Genomic DNA, 16,707 nt, shown 5'->3' on the forward strand with positions numbered 1-16,707 from the left:
GTTAAGTGTTGTTGTTTCCCTCTTGACCAATAATTTTGTTTAAACTGCTTAACAAAATCATCACAGTCCCTAAATTCAGTTCTATGCAGTACTGCCCATTCCGCAGCTTCTGCTTCTAATTGTCCTATTACAAATTGAATCCGTTTTTCATTACTCCATTTAGGAGATAATGAAGTTGCAAAAGCTTTTATAAAGATTATAGGGTGAAGTTCGCCTCCTGGTTTGAATACAGGAAATCGACTTGCTACATTTGAATTTGTCGTTATATCATCCCAACATTATGCGAGAGGCAACATAGTTGGATTTTGTTTAGATTGCAGAGACGGAGTTGCATCGGATTGGCTTGCCGTGATTTGTTTATTCGTATTGTTGCCGTTCGAGCTAGCAAACTCGATGCGACTGTTGTCTCTGATTACTTTATTGCTTCTACTACTTGAAATGTTTTCATTATTATTTAATTCCGATAACCGTTTAGCAATTTCCTGTATTCGCATTTCTGTATTGGACACACGATTAGCTAATATCGATTCTTCACTGTGTTCACGATGTGAACGCTCTGTACCTTCATCAATGTTATTATCTTTGGAAGTCTCAAGGTTACCGCATATTTCGGTAATTAAATATTTCATGTTTTCTATGTCAGTATGATCTTTTTCTACTCGATGAGTTAGTATCTCTAATTGTACATTATCTATTGAAGAAGTCTCTACAGGTTTGGTAGAAACCTCTTTAATAGATTCTAATAATTCTCTACGAACAGTTTCTGTTTGCATAGAAAATTCATCCCGTAACTTATCGTTATTTTTCTCTATTTCATTTACAACTAAGACATTGACATTATCTAGTCTCTTGGTTAAGTCAGTAATATCATTTCGCATACGAGCTTTTTCCTCACGCGATTCCTGGATATGTTCTTCTAACCTTTTACAATTATCCGCAATCTTATTACTAAGTCCTACTAGTTTTTCCTGCATTTCAACTTTAGAAGCCTCTATTTTATCACTTAATTCTCGACTGGTTTCATTAAGATGTTCCTGTAACCTGTCTGTCGACTTTGTTAGCTCCCCTTTAAGTTCCTCTTTTAATCTGTAGATTCTTCGTTATACTGTTTTAATTCCTGTTTTAGTTCCTCTTTTAATCTAGCAGCAGATTCTTCGTTAGACTGTTTTATTTCCTGTTTTAGTTCCTCTTTTAATCTAGCAGCAGATTCTTCGTTAGATTGTTTCAATTTAGCGATCGCCCTAAAAAGGGATCTCATGCTTCTATCGGACATAGATTGCTCTTCGTCTGACATTTCACTTCCCGACATTATTGTAAGATATTAACTAGTTACACACGCAGACTTGTAGTCAACAATCCAGTAAAAGCACACTCCCTATGTATAACACTCCAATTCCAACTTGAAACAGACTCACCGTACACTAATATTGTAATTTGTAGTTCTCGATGATCAGTGTGCTGCTATGGGCTGCAGATATAACAGCCGTCGATGCAGCCGCTGAGATGCTGCGACCCCGCTTCCGCAACCGGCAGGACGCTGAGTCGAACACCGGAGACGTCACTGGCTGCAACCACGCCCGGCACCACCGTAGACAGGCGAAGCCGTCAGCAACACCTCTAATACCAGCCGGAGGAACGCCCCACAGCTGACGTACTGGGCCTGTTAGTTTAGGAGAAAAAGGTTGTCGGGGTTCGCAGCGTACAGCTGCTGCCCAACAGATGCGCCTTCTAGTGGAATAACTGCGTGACCGTACTGCTTGGCTGCGCTCCGTCAGCTGCCCACACCCGCGAAGGCGCCGCTGGCTGCTGAAGGCTCCACGAAGACTCGCGTTGACTTCCGAAGGACTCTTGATGTTTTAATTGTTTCGTACCTGTGTGTCTTAGTTGCACAAAAGTCCTGTCACGGTCGCCACGGTGTAGTGTAACGACGTAAGTTCCTTATAAATGATTTTCTTTCGACATATGACCATGTGTAGACTTCGTAACCTACGTCAATTACAACCCACTTCAAAATTATTTATATTCTTTTTAAATTGTCACAGAATGGTTCTTGAACGAAACTGTAAAACATCATTTGAGTCGTATGCACAGAATTACGTCACTCGGGTCAATTGGTTTGCGTAAACTTTTTCAATTTTAGATGTCGTTTGTTTCTCCTCAGAAATTATATTGATACACATTATCTGATTAAATCGATATTAGAACCACATTGAATAAACTTTCTGAGATTCAAAGTTGCGATGAACGCTGTCAAAATTCAATAATCTTGTCAAATATATTTTAATCCATTCACATAATTCTTCATCAATAAATCCTCAGAACACGTATTTCAACTTTAGTAGCATCCACTAGTTTATTATCTTCCTACATACAGACGTGAACCTGACCCTTGACGAGACAAAACTAAACATTTTCAATAAGATTAAACTTCCTATGATATCATTGTTGTACAAAACATTACAAATTCTCATTTATCAATTTTTTAGAAGCACGACGCAACAATTCGGTTACAGGATCTTCTGTTGCTCTTTGGCTGTCGACCCGCGACATATAGTGGCCAGCAATTTTCTCTCTGGTCCCGGCAGCGAAGATGCTGTCTCCGTTCGTTGCGCCGCCCTCTCCGTACATGAAACATAAAACAATACAAAACTTTAGACAATTCACAACCATTACAAAATATTACAAAAATACATAAACAAACTAAATTAAACTTCTATTCACCTGCAAACTGGGCTGACACTGGTGGATGTGTGACGCTTCGATTTCGCGTCCCACTACAATGGGAGAAGTGTTTATGGAGAGCGCGTGCAGGATTTTCCGCGTCTCGTCCCGCAGGAAGATAGGGTTTGTGAAATGATAGAAAGTTCTGGCCATAACCGGCAGACTTTACCAGAAACAGTTGATGTTAATGGGGAGCACGAGCAAGATACGTCGTGTTTCGTCCCGCAGGAGTTAGATGTTGAAGTAGCAACGGAAAGTTCTTGCCCTAACCGGCAGACCTTACCGAAAGTCGTAGTGGTAGAAGTAGCTGACCCATCCGACGCAAACCTCCAGTTTAACCATTGCGAAAGTAATAAGGAGAAAGATTACGAGAATTTTAGTGGCAGCCGGACACGATTGGTAGAAAAGCACGTAGATTACAGCGTGTATGAGGTTAGGGCTGACGTTATACAGTCGGACGATAGCAGTGTGGGTTGCGCAGATCCAGAGGAAGTAATTGCAGTCACTACTGGGCACATTCCTCCAGGTAGATTGGCAGATGAGATCAATCTGGCCAAAGATGAATCAACGAAGGTGACAATTAGTAAACTGACAGCAAAGCAACACTCAATAGTTGACGAGTTACAGGAAAAGGTTTCGGTATTGGAGGCGAAGCTACAGACTAAGCCTCAGGACAAACGTGTTGAAATTAAAACTGTATGTGAACAGAGGCTGAAAAAGCCACCAGATAAGCCGAATTTAGGATCAAAGCCAGATGGTTTTTTCTGGAATGACCTGGATATAGATGAGGATTTACTGTTGGAAAATAAAGAAACAGTCGAGGACAAGTGTAGACAGATAGTAGTGTCTGTTAATATGCATGACCTACAACTAAATGTGTTGATTGACACCGGTGCAGAATTGAGTGCTGTATCTGGTAAAATATTTGAGTTACTGAAAGACAGACCTGGCATCGTAGTTACACCAGTAACAGGAGTGAAAATTATCGGTGCTACTGGGAAGGCCAGTAAACCGGTCACAAAACAGATTTTTGTCAATTTCGAGATATGAGGGTCACGATTTGAACAAGAGTTTGTCGTCGTGGCAGACTTAACTACGGAAGTAATTATCGGGTTAGATTGGCTATTAAAGTACCGTGCAGTGATTAATTGCGAAAGCAAAACTTTGACATGTACGTCACAAGATAAAGCAATAGTAGTTAGCTTCGACCAGGCAGGAAACGGTGTGCATAGGCAATACCAGCCTGTACACATTGTTAACTGGCCAGATGACATTGACGTAGGAATGAATTTGAACTGCCGTAACGTGAGGAATCTCGGCATTGACAAAAGTGTAGAAAGTGAATTGGAAGAGATAATCAAATTCCCTCCACAGATTGACATTAGTATTGGTGTGAAAAAAAGATCGTTTGCGAGAAGTAATGAAGCTAAAAGCCGATGCTCGCATACGTCGCCATGACGCTAAAGCGCGTTTTGCTAAGTTTGCTATCGCAGACTTAGTACTTGCAGAAGCTCATTAGAAATCGAGCGAGATAGACAATGAAATCTCTAAATTTAAGTTTGTTTATAATGGACCATATAAAGTCATTGGTATACCTCACACAAATGCTTATTGCTTAGAGTATCCAAGCTCTGGAAAACGATTAGGTATACGGAATATTGTAGACTTGAAATTGTACCAACCTAGGATCGATTAATACCACACAATGGGTACTTTGTACAGTATGTAAATATAGAGAGCAAGATTAAACGATTTGCTAGATTGCCATGCTTTTGCCTGACCAAGAGGACATTAAAAAAGTTGTAATTAATAAGTAATTAATTTTTACTAAATGATTTAAGAGAAACTGAGTATTAATCTACTGAAAAATCCAAGCTGCTAGTTTAAGTTTTCAGCTGAGTCACAGTAGATTAAGGAATGGAAATATGATTTTGTAACAAGCTGTAAGATTTCATGAATATGTGTTTTACTAGTCATTGCCGATGTACTTAGACGATGTTTTATGTTTCAGGCTTGTACATGTGTGATGATGGACAGTGTTGAGTTATCCACTGTGATAGTGTTAATGGACTCCTTGGGATTACTCGGGAGTGAGTTTTCCCGAAAGAATTCAGTGAAACGGACGTTCTGGAAACGCCGTTACAAGGGCGAGTGAGATCAAGCGTGCCGCTCAGGCGGGCGCAACAATACTGTCGAGGCGGAGCACCTTTCGGCTCTTGTGCCGCTGTCGGCATTATTTGAACTTGCGGGTACGGAAGGCGGTGTTGTTTTTCTTCCCGGACAGCTGATGTGAAAGAATTCTGCTGTCAATATTTATGTTTTTGTCGATCTGCTGTATATTATCTTCTTGTTTAGCGTTAATTGAACTCTCAAGGCGAGAATATTAATTATGAAAAGGTTACATAAAAATGTGTATAATATGTAATTAATAATTAATTTGCGTATTTTGATCTACCTGTTTTTAAGACCATGTACTCTGATTAATTTTGTAAATAGTATTCCATTTCTTGATAGTGTTATGAATTTTTCTGATTTTTCAATAGCTAAACCACTTTCTATGTTTTCTATGAATTTTAATATTTTGTCAACCTGTTTTCTTTTGTGTAAGATGACACAGTGGAATAAGATTAGGAGTGTCTCCACTCAATTATTATGGTCTAAAAATTGATTTATGCTTAATTAGACGAATACTAAATTTTGTTGATGTTTTGAGCACATGCATTTCCGCTGTTTCTTTTTTGGGACATATTCTGAGTCTGTTTAGGTTACACGAACATCCTCAGACAATGTGGGGCACGTGTAACGCCGGAAATGCATATCCTCCTATTTCCATCTATTGCACTGCAAATTTTTTTCCTTATTTTGTTACCTGAAGATATAACATTTCTGTGTCTTTGTATATTGTAATTGTTTTACTATTTGTATATATATGCGTTTATGTCGATGTATAATTCGTTTGTTTTGTGAATATTATTTGTATTTATACGCTGGGTCTGGCCTAGGGAAAACTATACTATCAAACGAATACAGCGATAGGTCGTGTGGAGAACGAAAGTGTTTAGGATCTTTGGTAGTGTTAACTCTGCCGCGTGGAGCGCGGGCTGAGCAGAGGGAGTCTGACTGGGGTGGTGCAGTGGAGCAGGTGTGTTGTGTGAAGCTCCCGCGAGTTGCCGCGCTTTCGGGGTTTGGCAGTATGTAATTGCGCTCGACTTGCGATGATAGTTTCTGACATGGTGTCGCGGACGGGAAGCATTAGCTGGCACACATCAAGAGCCCGTTTCGTCAGCCAACAAGGAAGACTGGAAGCACATAAAGTTTTAGAACTGTATGGCAGACCTCATGTTTTCAAACTTTTAAAATTGTTGCATCACAAAATTACAGCAACTTAGCATGAACGTTTGTTGCTCGTTGTCCCAATTGCATTATCAAGCAGGGTCCCTTCCTTTTCCGGAATGAACCCGAGTGTCGCTGAAATTCAAATGAGAGCATCATCCAATTTCACTGCTTTCATTTCAAAGTCCAGTTAAGGTTTTCATAGCTGGCTACAATATTCAGATTACACAAGCACAAATTAAGAGTGCGAGTTTTGTTACCGTATTTTAGCTTTTTTGCAGCTCAGCTTGGTACGTACTAAATTTTACTGCTGTTAATTGTTCAGAATCATTTAATTCAAGTTCAAAGTTAAATCCCTTATTTCTAAATTGCATAGATTCAAGTAGCTTTTGAAATGATTGTTGAGGTAGTTCAAGACTAACCGTATTTTACTGAATTTTGATATGCTTCAGAAAGAAAGCTCACTATTAACTTCAGCCACTAAATTCGCTTTCGATTTTCCTGTTTTATTAATTATTTTGCTAAATTAAGTCAGAGTGTAGCGAAATTTATTACTTCTGACAAACATTCAGTTTTCACACTGCACGTGTCAACCTTCAGTTGCCACGCTTCTAGTGCTAATTATATGTGTAATAACCTTTCTTTTTCAGTTACTATAGTAATTGTCCTTAGGACTGGCGACCGTAATTTCCCCCAAATCTCAAATATCTGATTACCACTAGTTAATTGTTAACGTAACGGCCGCACATTTACTTTCTTTATTAACTTTACCCCTTTTCAAAATTAATTTCCACCTGTTTCATTAGCATTTTTCCTTTCATTTAGATGTAACCCTTTCCTCCCTCTTTACCGACAGATTAACATCGGAGACGATTGCTTTTCCCAAATTTCCATTAGGTACACGCGATTTAATTTTTCACTGTCATTAAGGTCGATAAGTGAGGGGGAGGTTACAGGCTGATAAATCAGACGCCAAACCAAAGCTGGAGCATCAATTGTTAAAAAAAGGGAATTCTAGCAGGAAGTTGCGGAAGTAGCGCTACTTAGCAAATGACGATTTCTAAAAAGGCAGTGTCCAATATGCATCCTAGATAAAATAATCTTCTCCCGGCGTGTGGGCCGAGAGGAGATCGTCCAAGGCGCTGGGAGAGGCTTAGTAAGCCGAAGCTTATTCCCGTGAAGGGAGGACCATTGGCGATACCAAAGGGACACCACCTCTTGACAGACGGCAATCCAGAGATGATTGGACTACTCGCAGGCACAAGGACTGCAGCCTGGGCAGCAGCGTCAGCAATCTCGTTTTCTGGCAGACCCATATGACCAGGGACGTACAGAAACACGCCACTGGCTCTACCAAGAGTAAGCAAGTGACAGTTTTCCTGGACCCGCTGCACTAAGGGATGAGTGGTGTACAGTGGACATAAATATTGGAGGGTGCTGAGTGAGTCTGAGCAGTGGATACAATTAGAAAGGCTGTGTCACCAGATATACTCTGTGGCCTGATACAAGGCGAAGATCTCGGCTGTTAATACTGAGGAGTGTGGCGCAAGCCGATAGCGAAAGGCAGGGGGCCAATGACGAAGGCACACCCGACCCCACAGTCAGTCCGAGAACCATCAGTGTAGACAAAGGTACTATCGCGAAGTTCCATGCGAAGGTCGTGAAACTGGAGGCGATTGACCGAGGCTGGAATAGTGTCCTTAGGAAGCGAATGAAGGCCAAGGATAATGTGGACCGCTTCATGAAGCCAAGGTGGTGAAGGGTTCACAGCCACTGGGAAAGTTGCAGGTAGTGTGAAGGTAAGCCGCCGTATCAAGTGGTGAAAGTGGACTGCAGGAGGTAACAGAGAAAAGGAACGAGCCCCATACTTACGATCAAAGTAATCATCAAAGAAGGAGGCATACGAGGGGTGGCCACGCATGGCAGACCAATGGCTTGCATACCTACTGAGGATAAAGTCACGGCGAGCAGCTTCACCATACAGACTCTCAACTGGGCTGGTGTAAAAGATGCCCATGGCCAAAAGGATGCCACGATGGTGTAAAGTGTTGAGATGGCATAAAAGGTATGGGCGTGCTGATGCACAAACAAAGCACCCATGGTCGAGTTTCGAATGGGCAAGGGACCGGTACGAACGGAGGAGAGTGGTTCGATCAGCACCCCAGGAAGTACCATTGAGGACACATAGGAGATTGAGGGACCGCGTGCAGTGGGCTGCCAGGTAAGACACATGGGAGGACCAAGAGAGTTTCCTCTTGAGCATTGCATAGGGGCTTAATTAATAAGGAAATAAATGCAATAATGCAATAACTTTAGTAGCTGTGTGTACGGTTACGAAATCACGTAACCCGTTGGCCCTGAGTAATATTAGGACGCAATCTGACTGCGTAAAATAAAAACAAAGAATGACAAGAAAATTCCATTAACACAATTAATTAATTATGTCCCCTGCAACTATAAAAGCTACGAAACAACAAAGCACAAGTTTAACTGTTCTCTGTGTGGTAGTGACTCAATGTACATGTATCTGGCACGGTTCTTCCTCAATACGACAAGATATTTTAAACACCATTTACAACGAACTAATTGAAAAATCAGAAATACTATAATTGCACATAGAAGCCAGAATTACAAGTCTAATACATGAACACGAGACAGATGCTTTGTTGACTGAACCTGTGACCAAGAGGCATTGTCATTAAAGAAATGTGAAAAAAAATTTTTTTTACCTCATTATATATTGACGAAAAATACACTGTGATCATTGCAACATCTTCCATCAATACATTACACCAACCGAACAGCATCTACTCTCTCGCCCAACAGAACAACAACTGCACTCTACATCCTCTGAACTAGTACTGCTTCCGACATCCTCTCAACAAGTACTGCCCACGGCAACCTCTGTACTACTAATGCACCAGTGGAGGTAGTGGAATAATAATCTTCGGCGCAATCTCTGCCGCTGTGACTCAGTGTAGCCACCTTTCAGCAATAACCCCAGAAACTTCGTAGTTTCGTCGAACGGAACGGCAACAAGCCCAAGATGTTGAGATGGTGAGAGAAACCATTTGCGCCGCCAGAATTTCATACAGACGATTTTGTCAGAGGAAAAGCGAAAGCCATTGTAAATGCTCCAGGAGTAAAGACGATCAAGACAGCGATGAAGAAGCCGCTCAGTGAGACAGGTACGTGGAGAACTGCAATAGATGTCAAAATCGTCAACAAAAATAGAGCCGGAGATGCCTAGCAGAAGACCCATCATTATAGGGTTAATGGCGATAGCAAAGAGGACGAAGCTCAGGACGGAACCCTGAGGCTCACCATTTTCCTAGATACATGTCTTCGACAAGGCTGAGCCCACACGCACCTTGCAAACTCTGTCTTGGAAAAATGCCCGAAGAAAAGGGGAAACAATAAAAGCCCCACATGTAAAGAGTACAGAGGATATTAGTTCTCCAGCAGCTGTCGTAGGCCTTCTCCAAATCGAAAAATACGGACAAAGTGTGGGATTTCCACAGAAAGACATTCAAGACGTCAGTGGACAAACTAACGAGATGGTCGACTGCGGAATACCGTCCTCGAAATCCACACTGAGCAGTCGTCAGTAAATTGCGAGACTCGAGCCACCATACCAGCCGGGCATGACTCATACTTTCCACTACCTTGCAAACGCAACTGGTAAGAGATATGGGGCGGTAGCTAGAAGGAAGATTTTTGTCCTTACTGGGCTTAGGTAGAGGTATGACGGTATGACGCTTCACGCCAGCATCCAGGAAATGTGCCCTCTGCCCAGATGCGGTTGTACGTGTTAATCAGAAACTGCTTGACTGCAAGAGAAAGGTGCTGCAACATCTGAATGTGGATGGCGTCCGGCCCTAGGGCGGAGGATCGGGATAAACAGAGCATGATCGAGCTTCCTCATAGTGAAGGCGGCATTGTAGCGCTCACTATTCGGAAAAGAGAAGGGTATCGCCCGAGCCTCCACCACACGTTTCTGATGGAGGAAGGCAGGGTGAAATAGAAACTTCCGCAAAATGGTGGCCCAAAGTGTTGCAGACAGCAGTAGCGTCCACAGTAACATCGTCTGCTACTGTCAGGCTGGAAATGGGGGAATGGAACTTGGTCCCAGAAAGCCGCCGGTGTTGGTCCACACGACAGAGGAAGGGGTGGATCTGCTTAAAGAACTACTGAATGAGAGCCAGCTAGCTCGTTTGCTATCCCGAAAAACGCGACAACACTTTGCATGCATCTGTTTATAACAAATGCAGTTTGCCATATTAGATATTGGTTAAAAACGCAGAGAGCCCGTCGCCAAGCGCGGATTGCATCGTGGCATGCCTCCGTCCACCAAGGGACTGGGACACCACGTGGTAAAGAGGAAGTGCGAGGAATGGAACGTGTTGCAGCAGTAAGGATAAAGTTGGTGAGAGAGTCCACCTAGTCATCACAACTGGGGAAGTTTTGTTCTTCGAAGGTCGTCATGGAGGAGTAAAGCTGCCAGTCAGCCTTAATATGCTGCCATTAGGGCGTGCATGCGGATGGGGTAAGAGTCAGCAAACGGGGATCACACAGGAAATGGTCCCTCGAGCAGGTGTCAGAAAGAACAAACTGCTCAAGACGATGGGCAAGCTGGGCAGTGAGAAAGGATAGGTCCAAATGGGAATAAGTGTGCGAGGAGTCAAAAACAAAAATGGTTGCTCCAGTCTTAAGACAGGAGAAGTTAAGTTGGCTAAGGAGGTCAGCCAAGAGGGTACCTCTCTAACAAGTCCTGCGAGAACCGCAAAAGGGGACGAAGGGCATTAAAGCCACTGAGTAGCAAAAATGAGGGAGGTAACTGCCCAGTAAGCTGAAGGAAGTCTGCCCTGGTGGCATCGAAGAATGGAGGTACATAAATGGTATACAGGGGTACAGTCAGGAAGGAAAGCAAAAGGCGAACTGCAACAGCTTGAATACAGGTAGTCAGGGAGGTGGGTTGACTGTGAAGTTCATACCGTATGAGCAGCATGACGTCACCATGAGATGGAATGCCGACCTCAGAAGGAAGGTAAAAACGAATCGGTAAGTAGTGTGAAATCTGAAACCGGCCATGAGGGCGCAATTTCATTTCCTGAAGACAGGGTTAAGGGGATGCTGCGATGCTACATGCACCTGTATATCCTGTTTGTGGGACCAAAGGCCTCGAACGTTCCATTGGAGGACAGTCATCAGGACGAAGAGATGGAGGGGTGTCAAACGGCGGAATCCTGCTCCATGGGGTCCACAGAAGCATTGGCTTGCTTGTGCGGTCGGTCTGTGGAGTCCAACGCTGAAAAACGTTTGGTGGTGTGCACTGGCGAGACTGAGGATGGCTAGGCTAAGGTATCATGTGGCGACACCATCTAACAGAATCTTCGCGTTGGCATAGGGGAAGACCGTTTGCCTTTAGCGGGCTTCTTCGACCCTTCCGGTTAGAGAAAGACTAGGGTGTTGTTTGGCTGGAAGGATGGAAGAAGTCTTCACAGGAGTACTCCTTCGGTCCTTTCATGTCTACTAGTTGTGTAGGTAGTGGCTTCGCCTCTTGAAGCTAGAGTTTGACGGTTTGTTGCACAGTGGGATGATGGAATGGTTAAGCTACCTTGACACTGGGTGATTTTCCACCTTAGAGCCGGATTCGAGACTGCATGTCTGCATGGCCATGTCCTGCATGAAGCGAGAGGTAACAAGAACTGAACTATATGTGCCAGGCGGGAGAACACAGGGTTGTCGACTAGCCAGTAACTTGCGAGCTACTGGGTAAGGCACTTTCTCCTTCACCCGAATCTCTTGGACAGCCAACCCATCTAGATTCACGGGACAATCCCGAGAGGAGGCGGCATGGCCAACATTGCGGTTGATACAGTGGGGAAAAGGAGACGGACATTTGCCCTTGTATGCATCCCTGCCACCGGTTACACATTTGGCTAGGTGTCGACAAGATGTTCGAGTGTGGTTGAAATGATTAACTGACGGCAGCGCATCGGATTCGGGATGCACGGCCTGACTGTGATAATTTCACAGCCTCCTTTAATCTTTGACAGCACATCATCATATCAAAGGTGAGGAAAAGAGTGCGGGTGGGCACCAAAGAGGAATCTACCTTTTTCGTTACACGATGGACGGCAATGACACTTTGAGCAGGAGGTAAGGTTGTATTTCAGCCCCGGTTAGACCGTCGAGCAGCCCGGTGTTAATTACACCACGAGAAGAATTCTAAGTTCTATGTGCCTCGACACGGACAGGGTAGCTGTGAAGAAGCGAGGCTGCAAGCAGTTGTTGTGCTTAAGAATCAGAAGCCGTCTCCAAAAGCAAAGTGCCATTCTGTAAACGAGTGCAGGATTTCGCAGGGCCAGCAACTGCATCAACAACTTTGTGAAGAATAAATGGATTGACCATGATGAAGGACTGTCCATCTTCAGTACGTGAGACCACAAGGAACGGTGGTGCAGCAGGAAGGGTCTTTGAATCAATAACGTCATTACGTTTACGTCGTGTAGACGTTGATTGGGAAGATGAGTGACTCATTGAGAGAAAATCCCCCTTGACTGCCAGCGTCTCCGATGGCGCACTCCTTCCAACTGGGGGCTCCCTTCACAAGGGGTCGAACCCGCCTTGGGTGATTGTTCACACCTCAGGTCACACCTACCAAACATCTGATAGGGGGACCAATCGGATATTTTTGGAAGGTTGGAGCTCAGCCAGTTACCGTCCCTGGGCCTGGCCTGTACCAGGAGATACATGCAAACACTACCTGTCGGTCCTGAGCTGGGAATTATGCGTTACCCAGTCACCTGTAACGCGTCAGACGCGTGGGCCGGCCTTCAGGTGTGATAGGGAGGAAGACGAAAATAAGGGGATCCTCAGACGCCGAAGCGGATGAACGAGAAGAGAAGGGAAACGAAGAAAGGAAAAGGGAGCCAAAAACAAAGATGAGACTGTTCCTACGTCAGCGACAGAAAGTAGAACATTCGCAGTGATTCCCTAGGCATTTCCCCCAAGGTAGGGGAAAAAGAACAGCAAGAGGATAGACATGCAGCACGGAAGGGAAAAATGCTGCAAGGTAGCCAAGCACGAACTCGCCAAAGAGTGGCGACCCCATCTGGGGAACATTGCTGTGAATACCGCATATGCAAAATGTATAAATAACGACGTTTGTGAACGAATAGTCGGAACACCAACGGTAGCGTAAAACCGTAATAACAGTTCTTCAGCACATTATGAGCAACATACGCCTCTCTTGACTTGAGATTCATGCACGTCTGTAATTCAGCGTCGGGAGTGGCTCTCGAAAAGTTCAGATATGTGCTCAGTTTATGAGGGGTGGTTTAAGGTATTAAAGAAGTAATGTGGTCAGGAAGCTTTTGGCATGCGAAGCTTAGCAGTAATAGAAAAAATAAAATAGAACAACAAAAGCACACACCTTATTGAGCCGTAGTAAAAATTGCTGTTTTGAAAAGCACACCACAGCACGAAGTGTAAAGCAGTCGCCTTCCGTTTCTGGCGGTGGCAATCGCAGTTTTGATATCTCCCACTAGTGTGAAAGGGGAAAGGTTGCTTGTTGTAGTGCATTTAAGGGGCGCAATGAACTCGTGAGAGACGAGTCAGTCAATGAGAGTCGGTCAGTCGAGGCAAGTCTAGTTAGTTCGTCAGCCTGGTCAGTGTAGGGCACTCAGTGTCTGTCTGTTTTCCGGAGTGCTAGTATGTGTTAGGCCGGCAGTCTGCTCGAGATGTTCAGGGAGATGGTCATTGGCGGTCGGATCGATCGGTTGGTCGGTCGCGCACTGGGACACAGGATAACTTATTTTTTATTGTTTTATTCTATTTGGCCTTTGAGAGACAGGATTACTTGTCCGTCTTGAGCGTCAGCGCCTGTGAGATCACCGCGTCAGTAAAGTGGGCCGCGCTCTATAGAGAGGGGTAGTGGCTTCACGGCATACGAGAGCAACAGGAGTCAACTCACGACGTCGGTCAGGCCGGGGTGAGATGCGACGCCGTGAGACGTCCGCTGACAGCCGCTTCAATGCACCCAGGAAGGCGTGCCGATCTCCCGAATGTGAGGTCGCCACGTGAGTCCGGTGGCCACGCCGTATGGCGAGGGGTAGTGGCTTCGCGGCCTACGAGAGCAATAGGAGTCAGCTCACGACGTCGGTCGGCTGGGGCGAGATGCGACGCCTTGAAACATCCGCTGACAGCCGCTTCAACAGATTCAGGAAGGCGCGCCGATCTCCTGCATGTGAGGTCGCCACATGAGTCCAGTGGCCACACCGTATAGTGGGGAATAGTGGCTTCGCCGCCTACGAGAGCAACGGGAGTCAACTCACGACGTCGGTCGGGCCGGGACGAGATGCGACACCATGAGACGTCCGCTGACAGCCGCTTCAACGGACTCAGGAAAGCGCGCCGATCTCCCGTCTCACAGTGTCGTGGCTCACCCTGGCCCGACTGACGTCGTGAGTTGACTCCTGTTGCTCTCGTGTCGGCAGCGAAGCCACTACGCCTCGCTATACGGCGTGGTCACTGGACTCACGTGGCGCCCTCACATTCCAGGCATACAAGTCATCTTGTGTCCCAGTGCGCGACCGACCAACCAATCGATCCAACCGCCAATGCCCTTTGCCTGAGACAACTCGAGCAGACCGGTGGCCTCACACATACTAGCACTCTGGGCGACAGACAGACTCTAACCGCCTCACCAATGCGGACGAGAAACAGACCCAGACTAACTAGACTCGGCGGCTGACAGACTGCCCTGGCTGACCAACTCCCTCCGACTGTCTGACAGACTTGCCTGGCCTGACAGACTGCCCCTGGCGAGCTTATAGCGCCCCTTAAATGCAGTGGCTATCTTTCACCTTTCACACTAGAGGGAGACATCGAAGCTGCGATTGCAATGGAGGTCGACTGTTTCACACTACGCACTGCGGCGCGCTCTTCAAAAGAGCAAATTTTACTGCGGCCCAACCTCCTCCCCTCAAACTAGAATCCGGGAGGGGGAGTGATATCCCGATTAAACTAGCTAGCAGCTTCCTAAGGGCACCAGACAATGACCGTGAAAGGCCTCAAGCGATACACTCAGTCGGACCCACCCCCGCGGAGGAAACATGCCCCAAGGCCCACTCGACATCCCTGGCCCGGGAACAAACCGAGCTAAGACCGATAAGACAACCAATTCACAGCCATTGCTAAGCTATCAACGAAAATAGCGAGATACCCGCTCGGACTTCAACCATGCAAAGGAAAGATGCCCCAGGCAATCCGACATCTCGACACAGTAGAGGGCAACGAGCAAATCCTCACAAGATGACCAAAGTTCAAGGGACTATTCGAAGCTGACAACGATTGAGCTACCGGAAGTTTAAGAGCAGAGGATAATGCCTGACCCTAATGTACTCGCTTGATCAACACAAAACCAGTCCAAATGTTGTAGGAACTAACCGACCTCTGCTGCCGCCGCTGCCACGGCTGTCGGAAAGGAACCAATAACTTCCGGTGAAATTTGGACCGGATTGAGCAAGGCATCCTTTAAATCCGTAAGCAACTCAGGAACAGTGCCTTGTTGGCTTATATTACGAATGCGCAAGTCATATAAAATCTGATTTTTGCGCAGCAGGCTGAATCCTGGACGTTCTGTGTCCGCCATGACAACCTGAAACATGCACCTAAACAGTCACTTGGCCAAAGCGATATATTACTAAATTATAAAATAAGTACAACTATAATTCCCTAGTTACTCAAAGAGTAGTAGCAAGAACGCTAATCACGCTGTGCTAGCATTAATGAACCGGATAAATTTTAAACTTTCAAAATCTTTTCTTAAAGAATTTACTTTATTTATTAGCGATTCACCAACAACATTAAGACAGTTAATCACACTGGGTAAGCGTGGAAGTAGTTCCCAGGAAGTAACTGATGGAAAATAAAATTCATATTTGTTAAAGGTAATTTTATTTTCCATCAGTTACTACCTGGCAACTACTTCCACCCTCACCCAGTGTGCTTAGATGTGTTAATGTTCTTGGTGAATCGCTAGTAAATAAAGTAAATTCTTTAAGAAAAGATTTTGAAAGTTTAAAATTTATCCGGTTCACTTATGTTACTCTATGCGGTGATAGGGTGTATTTCATGTATGAAAACAGACCAGTTACATGCACCATGTGGAATTCAATGGAACACGTAAGGTAAAATTGTGACCGTAGACGCCGTCTAATTTGCTTGTGGAAAAAGCGCAAACGGGAGCAACGACATATGCAGTTGTTCTGTAGGGGCGGAGTGATTCCTTTATGGGTACGTCATTACCTGAAAGTGAAAATTGTGAACCTACAGAATCCACCTCTGGTGGACTGACTCCATTATGGATATATCAGGGCCTGGATGTGGGAGAAATGTGAAGTTACAGGATCAATCTTAGACCTGCATGGAACCGAATAGAGAGCAGTAAAACTGGTAGTGGAAATGAATCAGTCGACAAGGATGCTACTAGCGTCACCGATGAGACACATGACGAGGAATCCACAATAACGCCTATGGGAATGGAAAGGAATGTGGAAATTTCGGGATCGTTAGTGAAAATATGGCTACGTACCAAGGGAACGGAACTGATAGCGGCATAGCACACAACTAAGTACTCCGTTTGTA

Source organism: Schistocerca cancellata, chromosome 6 (genome assembly GCF_023864275.1).
Source record: "Schistocerca cancellata isolate TAMUIC-IGC-003103 chromosome 6, iqSchCanc2.1, whole genome shotgun sequence".
In the NCBI taxonomy this organism is placed as follows: domain Eukaryota; kingdom Metazoa; phylum Arthropoda; class Insecta; order Orthoptera; family Acrididae; genus Schistocerca; species Schistocerca cancellata.